Source organism: Lissotriton vulgaris, chromosome 1_1 (genome assembly GCF_964263255.1).
Source record: "Lissotriton vulgaris chromosome 1_1, aLisVul1.2, whole genome shotgun sequence".
NCBI classification, from domain to species: Eukaryota; Metazoa; Chordata; class Amphibia; order Caudata; family Salamandridae; genus Lissotriton; species Lissotriton vulgaris.
The window spans coordinates 222,359,543-222,381,617 of NC_141685.1; the positions used below are offsets into that span (position 1 = coordinate 222,359,543).

Sequence of the window (22,075 nt, forward strand, 5' to 3'; positions counted from 1 at the left end):
TCCAAAAGGATTCGGAGTCGCCGTGGGCAGACAGGCAGACCTTCGACTGTGGAGACGTCGGCGGAGCGGAAGGGAGTGTTGGAGGTGTTGTCTACGCTATCTGGTTCACGAGATGGCCCCATTATGGAGGAGACGGACCTTGGAGACGAGGGGGCACCAACAGACTCGGAGGAATCGGTGACCGACAGTGTCCACACGCCGGTGATCACGCCAAACTCGGCTGAGGACATTTTGGATGGACAGGGATGACGGGGTGAGCTACTTCCATTTGGGTGGGTGTCCGCAGCGGGGGTGGCAGGGGTAGACGATTGCTCGTGAACTCCGGTGGGAATAGGGGTGGGGTGCCCTGCTCATGACATAGCTTTTTGTTCCGGGCTCACTCTAGTCTCGGCAGCCCGAGAGTCGAGGGCCCAATGCCGGCGCCCAGCCCGCACCTAGCCCTTAAGGCCTTCCTGTGGTGGCGACTGCAGGATTAGTTTGGGACTGTGGGATTGTTGGGAATATGGTTTGGATGGGAACTAGATAGTACTATTTGGGTCCTGTTCTGGGGAGGGTGGGCAGGGGTTTGGTTCGGACGGGAGTTGGGGTTTTTTGGTTGGGGAAAATGGCCGCCATCAGTGTTGGGTTGACTGTTGCTCTCTCTTTGTTGGGACCGAGGTGGAGGGACCCAGCACGAACGATATGGGACAATGGCTGATGTTGCTAATGTGAAATGCATCACTTGGAATGTACGGGGCTTCACACTATGTCTAGACGTCACAAAGTCCACGCTTATTTAGTGCGTAGAGGGGTGCAAATGGCGCTGCTGCAGGAGACCCATCTCAACAAGGCGGAGGGGGCGGCGCTACAGCGTAGGTGGAGAGGGCAGGTCTTCTACACTTCGTACTCAGCGTATGCCAGGGGGGCGCTGATTTGGATCAGAGCTGGGGTTCCTTTTCAGGTTACGAAATCAGTGGTGGATCCAGAGGGTCGCTATGTGGCCATCTCAGGCACACTGGGGGGGAGGGACCTGAACGTTTGCTGTGTTTATGCGCCTAATGTGGACCAGCTTGCCTTCCTTTCCAGGTTATCGGGCTCGTTGGCCCACTTCTTCTCTGGGCCCCTCCTGCTCGGAGGGGATTTTAATTCAATAGTGGACGTGGAGGCCGACCGCTCGCACCCCCCCTCCCTGACTCTCCGGTTCACCGTGTGGCTAAAGGTAGGAGGGAATGGCAAATGCACTGGGGACTTACGGACATCTGGCGGGCACAGCACCCCGACACTAGGGACTACTCCTACTTCTCGGGCCTGCACGAGTTGCACGTCCGTCTGGATGGGTTTCTGGGCTCGGCGGAGTTGGCTTCCGCAGCGATCCGTTCTGAATATCTGACCAGGACTATCTCAGACCATAACCCTCTCCTGCTGGACCTTCGCTGGTTTCCCGGGGTTCCCGCTGTGCCCACCTGGAAAATGCGCCCGGAGATCTTGGAGGACTCAGTCTTTAAGGCGGACCTAGAGGATAAAATCTCGGAATATTTCGCGTCCAATGGGGGTACTGCGGGATCGAGGGCGCTGGAATGGGATGCCTTCAAGATGGTGGTCAGGGGCTACTGCATTTCTAAAAAGGTGGGCATGCGGCGAATCATCCTTGATGACTTGGCAGTGGCTGATCGGAAACTCTGTGAGTTGGAACTCCTCCGCCCCGGGCGTCCTGATCTTCAGGAGCGCACGGCAGCGGCGAAGGCGGCGGTGGCGGCGGAGGTCAAGCGGTTGCGCTGTTTCGACTATAAGGCCTATATTACTAGGTCGCTGGCGGAGGGGGACAGATCGAGCACGTTGCTGGCGTGGTTAGCTAACCCCACACGCCAGACCTCTCTAACGACGTCCATGCGCACGGCGGAAGGGACCGAAGTACACACTCAGCCTGAGATCTTGAGTTGTTACCTGCGCTACTATGAACGCTTGTATCGCAGTCGCTCCGCCGGGGACCCCGACCTGATTGAAGACTACCTGCGACCCCTGGAGCTCCCGACGGTGGAACCGGACGTAGCGAAAGCTCTGGGCTCCGACAACGAACTGGGGGAAATTCGCAGCGCCATTAAAAAGATGGCGAGGAATAAGACCCCGGGCCTAGACGGCCTTCCGATTGAATTTTATTCCGCCTACGCTGACCTCCTGGCGCCTAGGCTGCTGATAGTTTACAGAGAGGTGAAACGGCTGGGCCGACTCCCCGGCTCGATGTGCGAGGCCTTAGTGGTTCCCCTCCTCAAACCAGGAAGGGATTCGTCCGACCCGGCGTCCTACCGTCCTTTATCGATGTTGACGGTCGATTATAAGATACTGAGCAGCATACTAGCATCGAGGTTGCTTGGTCACATGCGTTCTCTGGTCCATGAGGACCAGGCCGGATTCATTCCCAAGCGAAACACAACCATGAACATCCGCAGGCTGTTCCGTTTGCTAGGAGACCCACTTGTGGACGCCCCATGCCCGGTAGTCCTTTCAGTGGATTTGGAGAAGGCCTTTGACAGCCTGGAATGGGACTACCTGCGCAATGTGCTGCTACGGTTCGGCCTAGGAGAAGGCTTTGTTAGGTGGACTACAGTACTATATGCCTCGGCGTCGGCCAGGGTGCGGGCAGGTCCGCTGATCTCCTCGCAATACCCGGTGGAGAGAGGCACGAGGCAGGGTTGTTCACTATCCCCGCTTCTCTTCGCGTTAGCGGTGGAGCCACTGGCGCTGCTGCTCCGATCGGGGGCTCACTTTAACGGTTTACGGACACCATCGGGCCCACAGTATGTCTCGCTGTACGCTGATGACCTGTTGCTTTTCCTTGAGGACCCGGTTGCTGCCCTGAATGGGGCTGCATCGGCGCTCACGGCATTTGGGGAGATCTCGGGCCTTCGGGTGAATTGGGCCAAGACCTGTCTGTTCCCGGTTCGCAGGGGAACGCCCAGCCCCGACATCAGCAGGGAGATTAGGTGGGAGCCTGACTGCTTTAAGTACCTAGGGGTGTACGTCTACCACGACCCGACTGACCTCCTGGATCGGAACATAGCTCGCAGCACCCGCGCGCTGCATGGTAGCATGAACTTCTGGGCTACTCTGCCGCTCTCGGTGGCGGGGCGGATCGCCCTGCTCAAAATGGTGGCGCTCCCCCGGCTGCTATACTATTTCCGTGCGCTGCCGATTTGGATCCCGCCGGCCACTTTTCGCCTGTTACGATCAATGGTGGTGGGATTCCTCTGGGGTTCGGGCCGCCGGAGAGTGGCCCTCAAGACCCTGACGAGGCCGAAAGCTGAGGGTGGTCTAGCGGTGCCAGACTTTGAGAAATACTACTTGGCAGCGCAGCTACAGACCTTCACCCAGGAGGTCGCCAGAGAGTTCCGAGGCCCAGAAACCGGGAGGGGCACAGGGATGGCTAGGCATGTTCTCTCCTTCATCGCGCTGCGACAACGTCTGGCCTTGCAGGACCTAACGCTCGAAGAGAGGACCATTCGACTGTGCTGGAACCGTGCCCACGCCCGGGGACAGTCGCGGTTGCCATATGCACCCGAACTGCCTCTGGGTATGTTGACGGCCCTGCCTCACGGCGGTGACTGGTCACGTCTGGCGGACTGGGAGGATGCAGGTCTGCAGCTGGTGGGTGACCTCTTCGAAGACGGGGTGCTACTGCCCTTTCGGGAGCTCATTGACCGCTTCGATGTTCCTCGTGGCGACTTTCTTTTGCACACGGCCTTGGTCCGGGCGATTCAGGCGCACTGGAAAAACGGACTGGAGGAACCTCCTACATCTCAGGTGTGCCAGTATGTTATGATGTCCGCAGGAACGGTCAAGGCGGTCACTTGCCTGTATGGCAGACTGATCAACGAGGGGCTGACCCCCCTCACCACCTTAAGAACCCGCTGGGAGGCGGACATAGGGAAGGAGATCCCGGAGACGACCTGGTCACAACTCATGGGGCGGGCCTGGAAGGGCACGCGCCACGCTCGCTTTCAATTGGTCCACTTCTATGTACTCCATAGGGCATATTTGACCCCGGCGAAGATCCAACAATACTTTGCCACGGACTCTGCGGACCGCCCCAGGTGCCGTGCGCCTGGAGCAGACCTCCTCCACATGTTGTGGTCTTGCCCGGGGTTGTCCTCCTATTGGCTTGAAGTGGGGGATACTCTGAAGGAGGTAACGGGGCGGTCCTTATCGGTTGACGCGGCGGTCGGGCTCCTACACTGGTTTCCGCATACCCCCAAAAATAGAATCTCTAGTAAATTTATCGATCTAGGGCTTCTCCTTGCCAAGCGGGAGGTGACCAGGAACTGGAAGGCAAGGGTTGGTCCAACGGGGGTTCGATGGCACAGCGAACTTTTGAAGTGGGCGGCGGGGGAAAGCACGCTGCGATACCAGCTAGCTAGGAGACAACACAACGCGAAGGCGCAGGAGGCAGCGCTAGAATGGGAGACATTAGTGCAGGCCCTCAGGGATTATTGCGCTTCCAGCGACTCCGACAGTGAAGATGCAGCTCGGCCCGAGTCCCGATAGGCGATTGTACTCTACATGTCTGTAGCATTTCCAGGGTTTCTCCCACGGATCCTCCTATGTCTATTTCCGTACACTGATGGCGGGGTTGGGGGGGGGTCATGCCTAGTTAATAGTTCCTTTTGGGGGGGGGGTTTCTTTTGCCTTTTTGTAGGATGGTTTGGAAAAGCAGATGACGGACTGTGGATCATTTGGACCGGCTTCGACCTCCTATTGAGTCCCCACTGGTAATCGCCGCCCGACCCTCGGGTTGTGGGCTGAATGGCTGTGTAATAGAATGTCTTGCCGAGGGGAGATAGGATGTGTTATACTTTTTCCAATTGAACTTATAATGCTGGTCCACTTTGTAAAATTTTTACTAATTCCTGCAATAAAAATATATTTCAAAAAAAAAAAAAATGAGGGTCTGCTCAGCAGGCTCCATAAGATCGACCTGAGGGGGACGGTGTTGAGCTGGTTTCGATCTTATCTAGCTGGTCGCTGGCAGGTGGTCTGGGCCCCTCCATACTCAGCCGAAGTACCGCCTCTGGAAGTTGGAGTCCCGCAGGGCTCAGTGTTGAGCCTGATTCTTTTTAATATCTTTATGACCCCTCTGGCAGTGCTGGCAGAGTCCTTCGGGGCTCAGATCGTGTCATACGCCGATGACACCCCGCTCCTTTTCACTTGTGGGAAGGGGGCTGAGTTTGACGGAGAGAGCATCCATGGGTGTCTTGGGGCTGTTTTTGAATGGTTTCAGAAAAACAGCCTCAAGTGCAACCCAGATAAATCGGAGGTGCTCTTCTTCAGGTGTCAGTCTGACCCTAGCTGGCAGGATTGGTGGCCGGTAAATATGTTCCCTCCCGCTTCTTCTTCTTTGGTGGCCAAGAACCTGGGGGTCAAGATTGACAACAGCTTGTTGCTTAAGTCCCAGATTCTTGGATTAGCCGGCACGTGTTATGGCCTCCTTAAAATGTTACGCAAGTTCCTTCCCCTGATCCCACTGGCGCATAGGAAGACTACAGTCCAGGCCCTTATTGGGTCAAGGCTGGACTATTTGAATGTTTTATAATGGTTTACCCGAATACCTACTCCAAAAACTTCAGGTGGTCCAAAACTCGGCGGCACGCGCCATTTTTAACCTGCATCGCCGAGCGAGAGCCTCGGACCTTTTACATTCTCTACATTGGCTGCCTATTTGGAAGCAGATTGTTTTTAAAGCACTTACGCTGGCACATAAGGCACTCCATGCTGTGGGAGCCGAATATATTCAGAAACAACTTGCATTCTACAAACCAACTAGATCTTTAAGATCGGAATCTCTTGGTTTGGCCGTTGTCCCTGTTGTCAAGAAGGCAAGGGTGGGGAAACGCTCCTTTAAACGCTTGGCGCCTCAGCTATGGAATACCCTGCCTCTGTCACGCCGCAGTACATCGAATCTGTTGGCCTTTAGAAAGGGTCTGAAGACGTGGCTTTATGAACAGTAACTTACTTGCTTGTTTCTCCCTTTTGCCTGCCCTCTGTAGTCTGTTGTGGGTCAGAAAGCGCCAGGACACTCCTCGGAGTAGCCGAGCACTATATAAGTCACCCATAACATTAACATTAACATGAACATTGACTTGCTTCTAAGCAAGCTGAGGTCAGGGTCTCCCTTTGATCCCTGTCCCCTTAAAGCCCTGAAGGAGTGCAGAGACACCCTATTGCCCCCGCTCTTAGACATCATGAACAGAGCAATGAGGGATGGTATTTTTCCCGACCAATGGAAGAGTGCTGTAGTTAAGCCCCTCCTTAAGAAGCCCACACTAGACCTTGATGTGCTCAAGAACTTCTGCCCTATTTCCTTGCTCCCAGCCCCTGCCAAGATGCTGGAGTCCCATCTAAACAAGCATCTGGCGGCGTTCTTGGACAACTCGGGACAGTTAGATCAATCCCAACACGGCTTCAGGAGGGCTCACAGCACGGAGGCGGCCCTGACGATTGTGCTTGATGACATCCGCACTGAGGTCGACCAGGGCCATACCTCCCTGTTGATTCTTTTAGATCTGACAGCCGCCTTCGATACCCTGTCTCCCTCTGTGCTAACATCTCGTCTGAGGGAAATAGGGGTAGATGGCGTGGCCTTGAGCCTTCTGGCTTCTTTTCTGAATCAGAGGGAGCAAAGGGTTAAGCTAGGAGACTTTCTATCTCCTCCCACTCCTGTGCAATGTGGGGTCTCCAAGGGTCGGCATTAAGTCCGACCCTGTTTAACATCTATGTGGCCCAACTTGCCAGGTTGGTGAGATCATTTGGGATGGAGATAGTCTCCTATGCGGATGACACACAGATCTTGGTGTCCCTCCCTTGTTCGGTGCACGCCCCTATTCATCACTTTAGAAGATGTATGGAGGGGGTTGCTGAGTGGATGATTAACAACTCACTCAAACTGAATGGAGAGAAGACAGAAGTTCTGGTCTTTGGTGGCAATGTTAACATCTGGACGGCCGAATGGTGGCCTCCTTCGCTGGGAACCTACCCTACTCCTACAGAGTCTGCTAAGAACCTGGGAGTAATCATGGACCTTGATCTTTCAATGGCACAGCAGGTCAATAGAACAGTAGCTACCTGTTGGGGCATCATTAAAGTACTTCGCAAAATCAAGCACTACTTGTCCCCACAGGCTCGTAAGCAGGTCGTTGTTGCATTGGTGGCCTCGCGACTTGATTTTTGTAATGCTCTCTACGCAGGGGCTAACAAAGGTCTCTTGCAGCGCCTCCAGACAGTACAGAATGCTCCTAGACTATCCTTCACCCCGGCGGCCAGGAAAACCCTACACTGGCTCCCTATTGAGTCTAGGATTGCCTTTAAGACCCTCTGTCTAACCTACGGGGCGCTCACTGGTAAGGGGGCTGAGGGCGTGAGGAAATTGCTGCATCCTTACGCTCCGGAGAGAGCTCTCCGATCTTCAACCAAGAATCTGCTGGTGGTTCCCCGCGTTCGCAGAACCAAATGGGGTGGGAGGGCATTTTCAGCTGTAGACCCTAAACTGTGGAATGGTCTGCCGCATGGAATTAAAACCCAGCCATCAGTCCAGAACTTTCGGAAAGCCCTGAAAACGTTGGCTTTTCTCCAAGGCGTATCCGTAGTGCTTGTTATCTGACTACTTTTGATATTGTTCTTTAGGCGCCTTGATGCCTCTGGGCTTAGTTGCGCAATATAAGACCTATTCCATTCCATTCCTCTGGATCCATAGGGGAAGTGCTGATAGTAAGGGGCAGGGCTCATATCTCCTCTCCATAAACCTTATTACAAATGCACTGCCGCTCCTTAATCATTTGGTGCCTCCCCTCAGATACATCTGAAGGATCCATGCTTGCCTTGCTAGTGCCATCACTTCTGAAATATTTTAACCTGTGCTTCCCAGATTGTTTAATACTGTGCTTCCCAGATTGTGTAATACTTAGCCCTATTGCAGGCTTTTAGATGTCAGAAGTCCCAATGATAATCTCTATGATTTTGCAAAACTCAGGGGCAGATTTATGAGCCCCTTGCGCCTCATCTGCGCTGCTGTTGCCTCACTTCTGTGACACAGCGGCAGCGAAAACCATGCGCCATGTTGCACCATATTTACAACGTGTCACATCTAGGGAGATGCGTCATGTTGTAAAACCCTGCGCCACATGAAAACTGCATCATGTTTCATGTAGGCATTCCCACGCGGGGAGAGGCGTTCCATCGCAGGAACACCTCAGAAAAGTGCCTGAGTGAAATCACTCAGTCACTTTTCAGATGCCACTGCGCCAAAACCTTGCGCCTGCTTGAAGCAGGCGTAAGGTGTGATGCACCTTGTTGAGGATAGGCAAGGTTGGAACAGTGCTGGAGTTGCGTTGAGCCCGCAACACAACTCCAACGCTGCGCCAACCTTACGCCGGCAGATGCGACACGCATCTGTTTATCTTTGCGCTATGATGCGCTGCATTGTAAATGCGGCGCATCTGTGGTGGCACAAGGGTAAACTTGCGTCACACATCTTTCCTGCGGCATCCCCGCTGATTTGCAGGGATGCACCAGGAAACATAAATCTGCCCCTCTGTCTTTCCGAACGCATTTATGACTAGGTTGTATTTTCTTAATTACTTTTTAGGAGCACTTGATACTTTTGGTAAGGGGCCTTATAGACATACTGTATTTGTAATATTGCCTCTTTTTTACCTTACCATGACGCACTTAACCTTAATAATTGTATACATTTTCTGTGGTTCAGTTCTGTCAACATTCCTTATGTAATATAATAAGTCACCAAGAGCATACAGACATTTCTGCCCAAGTTGTAATGACTTTAATTATTCACAGAATAAACTATATCTGGTGCAGAGACTAAATATCGAATAATAAATATCGACTTACCTGACTATCATTTTAAAAATATCCTGGCTCAAGAATATCGACAGACAAAATATTGTGGTGAAGAATATCAACTTTGGGTAAGTAATATTGATGTAAAAAATATCGAAGTGTTTAATATCGTTGGAAAAAATATAGATGAAAAAACATCGAAGTGTTTTATATCGTTTGCAAAAATATAGATGTTAAAATATTGATTTTGAATTAATGTTATGTATGTTAGTATATATTTTATATGTGTGTGATGCATGTATTATTTGTATAAGATTTGTATTTTTATGAAATGAGTACAATTTTTAGTAGTTATTAAAAAAAATTGTTTGAGTTTTGCATTTTTAGTTCCGTAGTGGGTTGTGGGTTTATAGAGGAATAGTAATAATTAGTTGTTAATTAATTTTAATTAATTAATTGGCAATTATTGATGTTAATTGTGTAAAAATTCTAGGTGTGTTGTGGTGTTTATGGGTGAAAATGGTGGGAAGGGTGGGAAGTAATTTTTTTAATAAATATTAGTTAATTAATTTAAAAAAATGTATTAGTAATTAATGATGGTATTTGTGTACTTCATTTTAGGTGTGTGTTGTGAATATTATAGTGTTAAAGAATGCATATTAAATCAATGTTTATTAATTATTTGTATACATATTAATTTGTCAAATGATTAATAATTATGTTAATTATGGAAATAAATTCAAATGGAAATATTTAGGTTATTTTTTATTGGCGTGGTGTTATAGGCTAGGAAATTAAATAAATTATTATTGTTTTTAAAAAATATATTTTTTTGTTAATGTTTGCTTATTACTCAATAACTCTCCCTCAGCTGACCGAAGAACATAGGCTGTTTCTACATGCAAGTATAACGGAGGAAGAGATCAGAGTACAATGTAATCCCTGATGGGCTTCCAATTGAGGTGTATCTGGGGATGCTGGATAAGGTGGTGTCAGTCTTAAAAAATGTGTCTAATAAAATATATATGCAGGGAGAAGGCACCCCAAGTTCATGGGCGGAAGCAACAGTGACCCTAATCTTAAAATCGAGTAAAGACCCTCAGAAAATTGAGTCCTACAGACCAATATCCCTGTTAAATTCTGATCATAAGGTCTTTGCCGGGATATTGGCAGCAGGGGTGGCTAAAATCATTAAGGCCATAGTGCACCCAGATCAGAGGGAATTCATAACCGGGAGACAGCTAAATGAGCTTACCTTTCAAGTTATAGGGGCAATTGATTTTGTGGTGGATAAGAAGGCCCCTCTCACGATAGTTGCAATAGATGCAGCAAAGGCTTTTGACCAGGTAAACTGGTCATATGGCTAGGAGACTTTACAAATCTTTGGTTTTCCAAGTAATTTTGTGCAGGCTGTGAAATCCCTTTACCTTAACCCTAAAGAAAAAAGTTTAGTCAATGGAGCACTGACGGACTGGTTTAGTATTTCAAGAGGCACTAGGCAGGCGTGTCCTTTGTCACCATTATTATTTAATTTATATATTAAACCCTTAGTCTGTGGCTCAGGGCTGATCCAATTATTAATCCCTTTAAATATGCATAGCTAGAGTTAAAACTTGCCCTGTGTGCGGACGATCTGCTTATGTATACATCTAACCCAGCAGAAGCCATACCTAGGTATGTTTTAGAAGCCAGCAAAATTTGCTAAAGTCTCAGGATATAAAATTTACAAGGATAAGACCGAAATAATGGAATGGAATCAAGCTAATGGAACTCAGGGGGCAAAGATCCAAATGAGATACCTTGGGGTCCACCTAGCCCAGAATTTAGAAGACATACCTAAAATTAACTGGGAGAGGGTCTCCAAAGAGGCGGGTAGTCTTTTAACATGCTGGGAAAACCTCCCTTTAAATATCTACGGGAGGGTCAACCTCGTTAAAATTATAATTCTGCCTAAAATAACTTTCTTGTATAGCTCGGTTCCATTAACTTTTAGCATAAGTGATATCGCTAAATTACAGGGTAAAATTGGCTCTTTCATATGGGCGACTAAAAGTCCCAGAATTGCATGGAAAAAGCTTAGGAGAGGTCTTAATATGGGAGGCCTAGCTTTACCAGACCTACTCACTTATTGTTACGCATTTAATTTTAAAAAATTTAGAATTTTGGCCAACAAAACTGGTTTATTATTTGATGTAATGGTACAGGACGTTCAGCAGGGGCAGGAGTATTTCCTTTACAAGTTCGGAGATCCTAAGTTCTACAAAAAAGTTAGACTTAAGATTCTGGGAGCAGCATTAAAGAATTGGATGAACATTAGAAGGGTCTGAAAATTCCGTATTATGCAGTACAGGCTCAAAGCGGGGACTCTCCCGGAACTCCCGAATGTCTGCAAGACCAACTCTGTCAACCACTTAAATTGGCCGGTATTAGTTTTTGGGGAGATCTTCTAAAGGACTCGCAGTTGGGAGTCACTATCCAGTTTAACTCGAGGGACACTGACAAGATTTAACTTTTATCAGTTATCCGCTTGGTGGGCAACGCAGACCTGGGGCACGGATGATGCCAACTTGAAATTTGATTCAGCCTCTAGAACAGATATCTGGAAATGGGAAGTTACCTTTTGGTACTGGACCCTTTTGGAAGTCGGTGAAGATGTGGAATCTAAAGTTAGAAAACTCTGGGGTGGTGATTCTGGAGGCAATGAACAGGAAATACGTAAACTTTGGTGTGACTCTATTTCCATGTTGCAGGCAGTAGTTAAACCATCTATATACGGCCCATAGAGTCTATTGGTCTCAAAAGAAACTATCTAGAGCAGCGTTTCCGAAACTGTGGTCCGCGGACCCCCTGGGGTCCGTGACACATTCCCAGGGGGTCCGCAAGAGGCAGTTTTAAAAGCACTGCAAAGTTCCTTGTCTAATTAGCAGTTTTAGAGCAACAATAAAAGTGTCAAAATAACGCCAGTGATTAATGCACCTGCTGGAGAGATGAGAGTTTTGTCCAGTTGCAGCTTTGAGATATCTAACGTAGCACAGAACAGAGGGTGCAAAGAACGTGTACCATGAATTTGAAAAAAAAACAGTGTTTTATGTGCATTGGACAGTGTGTTGCTGCTTTTGTCACAGATGTTTTTGTTACTATGCAGTTCATAAGTGACAATCGTAATCTAGCACACTGACCTATTAACTGTCATCAAAGAACTCCTTGCAAACTGCATAGTACAAGTTAGTAACTTATGTTTTTTCCAAGTCTTTCATTATCCCGCTGCTGCTAAAAAGGTTTATATGGGCAGAAATACATTTTTATTTTTTAAAGTCAATACTAACCACTAGCTGATGTTCTGAATCCCAAGTTTGCGCTTCTCTGGATCAAGCACTCTTTAAAAATGCCTACTAGTATGAATGACATGTGAATCCTACACATTGTAGTACCCTTTGCCTTATATAACATTTTCTATACACTGATTTACACGTATGGTTCATTGTCTCTATATCTATGTGATGTAAAGTGCTCTGACATCCTACAATGGTATGAGAGGTACTATAAAACAAAGGAAATACATGTGACAGAGGGGCTATGGAGAGATGAGAGGCACTGCTGAAGGATGATAATAAGGGAATTATTGAAAACACCCCAACAAAGATTGTCGAATCCTGGTGTATAGTCAGGTCTTAATTTACTATTCGTTAAAAGCCAATACAATCTATACTACTATTATAAAGAGAGAACTTGCACCTTGTGGCCAGGTAAACTCGGGAACCACAGCACCAATCACAACACCCAATACAGCGTTGGAAAGGGCAGTTGCAGCAGAAGGACATAGGCTATGCAGATGCACACCATATACATTTAAAATGTAAAAGAACCGTGCAAGCAAAGTAGTCCCTTGTGGGCGTGTCTGCATTGTGCTGTGGGTGTGTGCTGGGGGCGTGACAATCGCTGGGGACATTCCGTCACGAGTGTTGTTTTTTCTTCCCAGGTTCTATACATTCCTGCTCCCTTTAAATAGTAATTCAGTGGAGGTCCCATTCTCTTAGAACAACCCCAAGCACAGTTATGGGCAAAAATACAACTAAAAGGCCCTGCAAAGCATTATGGGATATGCTTAGCATAATTTTTAGCATTCATGAAAGGGTTTCAATGTTTTTGAATTTTACTCATCAGGGACATCTTGGGACGACGAGGTTAACTGCAGCTTGATGTATAATATTTTAAAAGCTATTGCATTTGCCTCATCAGGGACATCTAGGGACGGCGAGGTGAACTGCAGCTTGATATATAATATTTTTAATGCTATTGCATTTGCATCATCAGGGACATCTAGGGACATGAGGTGAACTGCAGCTTGATGTGTAATATTTTAAATGCAATTGCATTTGCCTCATTAGGGACATCTAGGGACCATGAGGTGAACTGCAGCTTGATGTATAATATTTTAAATGCTATTGCATTTGCCTCTTGGGGTTAACTGGGGAGAACGAAGTGAACTGCAGCTCTTTGTAGAATTATTTGGATACTATAATATTCACTTCCCACTGCTAATCTCATCCCATAATGGTTTGCAGGGGCTTGATCTCAAAATCATCACCTCTCTCACTGCTTGCTGGAAGCTAATTTCACTTTTGTGAAATGACTATATGCATTTTAGCATGTAGAAATACTTGTTATTTTACCTTGAATATATGAGGTTTCTGTTTTAATAATTGGAAATCTAACGGAACGAAATATTGCGGATTTATTGTACCAAGTTTGCGCCAATTCCGCCCACCCCTACTTTAAATACCCCTGCACCCCATAATCATAACCCACCCTTACTCTATAAAATACCCCAACACCCTTAAACACTAACCCATATTAACCCTAAAAATCTACACTGTACCCCAAAACCCAAACTTATTCCTAAACCCTAAAAATACCCCTGTACCCCAAAACCAAAACCTAGCCCTGAACACTATGAATACCCCTGTACTTCAAAACCAAAACATACCCCTGAACCCTAAAAATACCCCTGTACCCCAAAACCCGAACCTACCCCTGAACCCTAAAATACCCCTGTACCCCAAAACCCAAACCTAGCCCATAACCCTTAAAATACCCCTGTACCCCAAAACCCAAACCTAGCCCTGAACCCTTAAAATACCCCTGTACCCCAAAACCCAAACCTACCCCTGAACCCTAAAAATACCCCTATACCCCAAAACCCAAACCTAGCCCTGAACCCTAAAAATACCCCTGTACCCCATAACCCAAAACTATATCTGAACCAATAAAATACCCAAACACCCCAAAACATATACCTCAGTACCCCAAAACATATACCCCTATACCCATACTTGCCTTATCCAAACATTTTTAAAAAACATGCTTTTACCATTCATGCATTTACAACGAAATTCGTTGTAAATGTATGCGTGGTAAAAGCATAAAAAATGTAATGCCATGCGTTATAATGGCATTGCGGAGTCATGGTACTTTCATAATAAAAGTATGCGGAGTGATGGTCTGCGGAAAGAAAGTTGCGGAATAATGGGTGTTTACACTACCCCGGTAAGTACATTGGTGGCACGGCGGCCCACATCTCCAGCAACATACTCATAATTTTTCACCACCGATTTGAAAAATGCACAGGTCTCTCTCATTGATGGCCAGCACCGACATATACTTTTAGACACACCTCCCGCCACAAGTTCTAGAATTGCGAACTTTAGAGCTGGGGAGCTACGTTCGAATCTCAGCATCAGCTCAACATCCTGTGATTCCAGGCAAATTGCTTTGTCTCCCCGTACCTACCACAAATGAATGTGTTCTTCTGTAATGTAAATTGTGCTCATGCCATGATGTCGAGTTCGCGCTATATAATATTGCAAGGAAAAATAAAGTAGGGAAACGGGAGTTCACACACTACTGAATGCGCACTCTTAAGTGCATCAGCAGTGCACTGTGAATCGGAGCGTTTCACAGGCCTGTCACAGTTCAGAAATGCTATCAAAACGAAATCCTACAAAACAATATACTACTGGCCGGCAGCAAATCATACCCGGACAACGTCGGGACGGGCTGCTAGTTTATTATATAATGATAAATGTGTTTTAGACTGCACCAATGTTTCCTAAATTTCTTGGGGGGGGGGAGCCTCCCAAAGCCCCCTTGTAGTGGTCAGGTTCACTCACTGCACTTGGTGTACACCGTATGGCGACTGGTTTGAAAACATTTGCCAGGGCTGCTTTGGGTTTCCAGTCTGACCCTAGCAGGAGCAGGAGCCTCGTACTGCGAAATAAAATCAACCATTTAAAAGTTAGTCACGGAGATGCAGCACCAACTTTCCCATTAAAATGTTTTGTTTTTTGCAAATTATTTGAATATAAAATACTAAGGGGGATATTTACAACAGAAGTGCTGGTGCGTGCTGTTAGCTTCCTTGGCTTAACGGCAAGCTCTGCCACTTCGGAAACACCGGGCTGCACCATATTTACAAGAATATGGTGCAGCCCTGCATTTCCCCCTGTGTTGGTGCTACACTTAGCAGTGTAGCGCCAATGGGGCACCCTTGCACTATGTATGCAGTGGAAGATTGCTTATGTGCAGGAAGGTCCCGCTTCAATCTTGAAATTCAGTTTTCTCACTTCTATGTGTGCTGCTTAATGCAGAATACATGGACGTTACAAAATGGCATTTTTTTAAAATGGTCACCTTGCTGAACATAAACAATCCAAGGCATTTTGCTTTTTCCATGTGTGCTGCACAAAGCAGCAAACATTGAAAGACAAAAACGAGGAGAAATAAAGGATTTCTCCTCGGTTTTCCAAGTTAAGACCTGGTTTTCCCTGGCTTAATTTTGGCACTACCTCCTATTTATGCTGCCCTTGTAAATAGGGGGCAGCGTCAAAATGAATGGGTGTTGCTGTGGAACGCCCACCACAACACCCACACCCACTGCCCCCCCATTTCAGGCATTGTGTGATAGCGGACCTTATTTACAAGGCATCGTTAAGCCATGTTAAGTGGCTTAACGCTGCCTTGTAAATAAGGCAAAGCCTCAATTGCCATGGGAAAGTTGCAAAAAGTGATGTTCCCATGGAGATAGGGACTTCTAAGTATGCCCCTGAAATCCTTAGTAATTTGAGTATTTGTTTTGTGTGCACGCGTGTTTATTTTTTCTGAATTACTGTTTTAATGTTTGAAATTTAAATCATAGAAATTACTTGGGGGTCCCCGGCTTCCAGCGGTGACTCAGTGGTGGTCCTCAGGAGTCAAAAGTTTGGCAACCACTGATCTAGAGCAACCGGGAAGGAGTACAATTGTCCCAGGTGTTAAGTACCCCGCAGCAGATGACATCCATATGTTTGCGGATTGTCCGAGAACTAAGCAGTATTGGACTGAGGTAGAAGATGTGTTGCATCAGCAGGTCGAAGTTAGCCCCGGTGCAATCTTTTTCGGTCTTCCGACCAATTATCGTATGAATGCTCCTGCCTCCAAATTTGTGTTTTATGTAATAATTTGTGCAAGGAGGGAAATTTGTAGGGCATGGAAATCTGGATTCCCTCCGACCTTTGCTGAATGTCTGAAGCATATTATCTATACCAGCGAGTCTGATATGGCTTGCGATAATACAAGTATAAACAAGATTTGGGCGGCTCTAGTGGTCTGGAGGGAGATGTAAAGTTGGTCCTATGATTATGCCAGGGTACTGTCGGTCCAAATTCTCCTCAGTAACATATGGTCTTCCATGAGATGTGAACAGGAGTGGGAAGAGGAAATTGTATTATCTTGTAGGGAGAGCTCCTTTTTACTTTCCATATGCTTTACCCAAGGGTCGGAATCGGATGGCATGGATTGTTTGGAGAGCTTTCTTTAAGGCATGTATGAGGACAAAAAGAAAAAAAAATATTTGCTTATTTTAAATAAATATTTATTCATTTATTTATTTTAGGAAATAGTTCTACCTTTTTGATGTACGTAATTAATATATTTAATGTTAATGTTTAATATATGTAATCAGCTATTTTTAAAATATTGTTTATTTATTTTTATATTGTTTACATTTTTTAAATGCAATTATTAATTTTTGTTTCTCTGCTATCCAACACTTTCCTTACAGCTGCTCTCGCTGGAGTGGGAATTGTCATTTTTACCCTTTTGCTGTCCAACACTTTCCATACTGTTGCACTCACTACAGTGGGAATAGTAATTTTTACCTCTCCACTCTCCTGCACTTTCCCTACTGTTGCACTCACTGGAGTGGGAATAGCCATTTTACCCCTCCACCATCCAGCATGTTCCCTACTGTTGCGTGTACCATGAATTTGGAGAAAAAAAACAGTGTTTTATGTGCATTGGACAGTGTGTTGCTGCTTTTGTCACAGATGTTTTTGTTACTATGCAGTTCATAAGTGACAATCGTAATCTAGCACACTGACCTATAAACTGTCATCAAAGAACTGCTTGCAAACTGCATAGTACAAGTTAGTAACTTATGTTTTTTCCAAGTCTTTCATTATCCCGATGCTGCTAAAAAGGTTTATATGGGCAGAAATACATTTTTATTTTTTAAAGTCAATACTAACCACTAGCTGATGTTCTGAATCCCAAGTTTGCGCTTCTCTGGATCAAGCACTCTTTAAAAATGCCTACTAGTATGAATGACATGTGAATCCTTCACATTGTAGTACCCTTTGCCTTATATAACATTTTCTATACACTGATTTACACGTATGGTTCATTGTCTCTATATCTATGTGATGTAAAGTGCTCTGACATCCTACAATGGTATGAGAGATACTATAAAACAAAGGAAATACATGTGACAGAGGGGCTATGGAGAGATGAGAGGCACTGCTGAAGGATGATAATAAGGGAATCATTGAAAACACCCCAACAAAGATTGTCGAATCCTGGTGTATAGTCAAGTCTTAATTTACTATTCGTTAAAAGCCAATACAATCTATACTACTATTATAAAGAGAGAACTTGCACCTTGTGGCCAGGTAAACTCGGGAACCACAGCACCAATCACAACACCCAATACAGCGTTGGAAAGGGCAGTTGCAGCAGAAGGACATAGGCTATGCAGATGCCCACCATATACATTTAAAATGTAAAAGAACCGTGCAAGCAAAGTAGTCCCTTGTGGGCGTGTCTGCATTGTGCTGTGGGTGTGTGCTGGGGGCGTGACAATCGCTGGGGACATTCCGTCACGAGTGTTGTTTTTTCTTCCCAGGTTCTATACATTCCTGCTCCCTTTAAATAGTAATTCAGTGGAGGTCCCATTCTCTTAGAACAACCCCAAGCACAGTTATGGGCAAAAATACAACTAAAAGGCCCTGCAAAGCATTATGGGATATGCTTAGCATAATTTTTAGCATTCATGAAAGGGTTTCAATGTTTTTGAATTTTACTCATCAGGGACATCTTGGGACGACGAGGTTAACTGCAGCTTGATGTATAATATTTTAAATGCTATTGCATTTGCCTCATCAGGGACATCTAGGGACGGCGAGGTGAACTGCAGCTTGATATATAATATTTTTAATGCTATTGCATTTGCATCATCAGGGACATCTAGGGACATGAGGTGAACTGCAGCTTGATGTGTAATATTTTAAATGCAATTGCATTTGCCTCATTAGGGATATCTAGGGACCATGAGGTGAACTGCAGCTTGATGTATAATATTTTAAATGCTATTGCATTTGCCTCTTGGGGTTAACTGGGGAGAACGAGGTGAACTGCAGCTCTTTGTAGAATTATTTGGATACTATAATATTCACTTCCCACTGCTAATCTCATCCCATAATGGTTTGCAGGGGCTTGATCTCAAAATCATCACCTCTCTCACTGCTTGCTGGAAGCTAATTTCACTTTTGTGAAATGACTATGCATTTTAGCATGTAGAAATACTTGTTATTTTACCTTGAATATATGAGGTTTCTGTTTTAATAATTGGAAATCTAACGGAACGAAATATTGCGGATTTATTGTACCAAGTTTGCGCCAATTCCGCCCACCCCTACTTTAAATACCCCTGAACCCCATAATCATAACCCACCCTTACTCTATAAAATACCCCAACACCCTTAAACACTAACCCATATTAACCCTAAAAATCTACACTGTACCCCAAAACCCAAACTTATCCCTAAACCCTAAAAATACCCCTGTACCCCAAAACCAAAACCTAGCCCTGAACACTATGAATACCCCTGTACTTCAAAACCAAAACATACCCCTGAACCCTAAAAATACCCCTGTACCCCAAAACCCGAACCTACCCCTGAACCCTAAAATACCCCTGTACCCCAAAACCCAAACCTAGCCCATAACCCTTAAAATACCCCTGTACCCCAAAACCCAAACCTAGCCCTGAACCCTTAAAATACCCCTGTACCCCAAAACCCAAACCTACCCCTGAACCCTAAAAATACCCCTATACCCCAAAACCCAAACCTAGCCCTGAACCCTAAAAATACCCCTGTACCCCATAACCCAAAACTATATCTGAACCATTAAAATACCCAAACACCCCAAAACATATACCTCAGTACCCCAAAACATATACCCCTATACCCATACTTGCCTTATCCAAACATTTTAAAAAAACATGCTTTTACCATTCATGCATTTACAACGAAATTCGTTGTAAATGTATACGTGGTAAAAGCATAAAAAATGTAATGCCATGCGTTATAATGGCATTGCGGAGTCATGGTACTTTCATAATAAAAGTATGCGGAGTGAGGGTCTGCGGAAAGAAAGTTGCGGAATAATGGGTGTTTACCCTACCCCGGTAAGTACATTGGTGGCACGGCGGCCCACATCTCCAGCAACATACTCATAATTTTTCACCACCGATTTGAAAAATGCACAGGTCTCTCTCATTGATGGCCAGCACCGACATATACTTTTAGACACACCTCCCGCCACAAGCTCTAGAATTGCGAACTTTAGAGCTGGGGAGCTACGTTCGAATCTCAGCATCAGCTCAACATCCTGTGATTCCAGGCAAATTGCTTTGTCTCCCCGTACCTACCACAAATGAATGTGTTCTTCTGTAATGTAAATTGTGCTCATGCCATGATGTCGAGTTCGCGCTATATAATATTGCAAGGAAAAATAAAGTAGGGAAACTGGAGTTCACACACTACTGAATGCGCACTCTTAAGTGCATCAGCAGTGCACTGTGAATCGGAGCGTTTCACAGGCCTGTCACAGTTCAGAAATGCTATCAAAACGAAATCCTACAAAACAATATACTACTGGCCGGCAGCAAATCATACCCGGACAACGTCGGGACGGGCTGCTAGTTTATTATATAATGATAAATGTGTTTTAGACTGCACCAATGTTTCCTAACTTTCTTGGGGGGGGAGCCTCCCAAAGCCCCCTTGTAGTGGTCAGGTTCACTCACTGCACTTGGTGTACACCGTATGGCGACTGCTTTGAAAACATTTGCCAGGGCTGCTTTGGGTTTCCAGTCTGACCCTAGCAGGAGCAGGAGCCTCGTACTGCGAAATAAAATCAACCATTCAAAAGTTAGTCACGGAGATGCAGCACAAACTTTCCCATTAAAATGTTTTGTTTTTTGCAAATTATTTGAATATAAAATACTAAGGTGGATATTTACAACAGAAGTGGCGGTGCGTGCTGTTAGCTTCCTTGGCTTAACGGCAAGCTCTGCCACTTCGGAAACACCGGGCTGCACCATATTTACAAGAATATGGTGCAGCCCTGCATTTCCCCCTGTGCTGGTGCTACACTTAGCAGTGTAGCGCCAACGGGGCACCCTTGCACTATGTATGCAGTGGAAGATTGCTTATGTGCAGGAAGGTCCCGCTTCAATCTTGAAATTCAGTTTTCTCACTTCTATGTGTGCTGCTTAATGCAGAATACATGGACGTTACAAAATGGCATTTTTTTAAAATGGTCACCTTGCTGAACATAAACAATCCAAGGCATTTTGCTTTTTCCATGTGTGCTGCACAAAGCAGCAAACATTGAAAAGACAAAAACGAGGAGAAATAAAGGATTTCTCCTCGGTTTTCCAAGTTAAGACCTGGTTTTCCCTGACTTAATTTTGGCACTACCTCCTATTTATGCTGCCCTTGTAAATAGGGGGCAGCGTCAAAATGAATGGGTGTTGCGGTGGAACGCCCACCACAACACCCACACCCACTGCCCCCCCCATTTCAGGCATTGTGTGATAGGGGACCTTATTTACAAGGCATCGTTAAGCCATGTTAAGTGGCTTAACGCTGCCTTGTAAATAAGGCAAAGCCTCAATTGCCATGGGAAAGTTGCAAAAAGTGATGTTCCCATGGAGATAGGGACTTCTAAGTATGCCCCTGAAATCCTTAGTAATTTGAGTATTTGTTTTGTGTGCACGCGTGTTTATTTTTTCTGAATTACTGTTTTAATGTTTGAAATTTAAATCATAGAAATTACTTGGGGGTCCCCGGCTTCCAGCGGTGACTCAGTGGTGGTCCTCAGGAGTCAAAAGTTTGGCAACCACTGATCTAGAGCAACCGGGAAGGAGTACAATTGTCCCAGGTGTTAAGTACCCCGCAGCAGATGACATCCATATGTTTGCGGATTGTCCGAGAACTAAGCAGTATTGGACTGAGGTAGAAGATGTGTTGCATCAGCAGGTCGAAGTTAGACCCGGTGCAATCTTTTTCGGTCTTCCGACCAATTATCGTATGAATGCTCCTGCCTCCAAATTTGTGTTTTATGTAATAATTTGTGCAAGGAGGGAAATTTGTAGGGCATGGAAATCTGGATTCCCTCCGACCTTTGCTGAATGTCTGAAGCATATTATCTATACCAGCGAGTCTGATATGGCTTGCGATAACACAAGTATAAACAAGATTTGGGCGGCTCTAGTGGTCTGGAGGGAGATGTAAAGTTGGTCCTATGATTATGCCAGGGTACTGTCGGTCCAAATTCTCCTCAGTAACATATGGTCTTCCATGAGATGTGAACAGGAGTGGGAAGAGGAAATTGTATTATCTTGTAGGGAGAGCTCCTTTTTACTTTCCATATGCTTTACCCAAGGGTCGGAATCGGATGGCATGGATTGTTTGGAGAGCTTTCTTTAAGGCATGTATGAGGACAAAAAGAAAAAAAAATGTTTGCTTATTTTAAATAAATATTTATTCATTTATTTATTTTAGAAAATAGTTCTACCTTTTTGATGTACGTAATTAATATATTTAATGTTAATGTTTAATATATGTAATCAGCTATTTTTAAAATATTG

General features: G+C 45.6%; 1 protein-coding gene across 1 annotated transcript in view; it reads left to right on the forward strand.

Annotated features, from left to right (window-relative positions):
* Nucleotides 1–8,868: 8,868 nt before the first annotated feature.
* The window catches only part of LOC147740938 (acyl-coenzyme A amino acid N-acyltransferase 1-like), a 162,801-nt gene continuing 149,594 nt past the window's right edge, over nt 8,869–22,075 (forward strand). The window contains exon 1 of the mRNA XM_086952228.1: nt 8,869–8,951. The gene's annotated coding sequence lies outside the window, so the exon portion shown is untranslated. The remainder of the gene's footprint in view (nt 8,952–22,075) is intronic.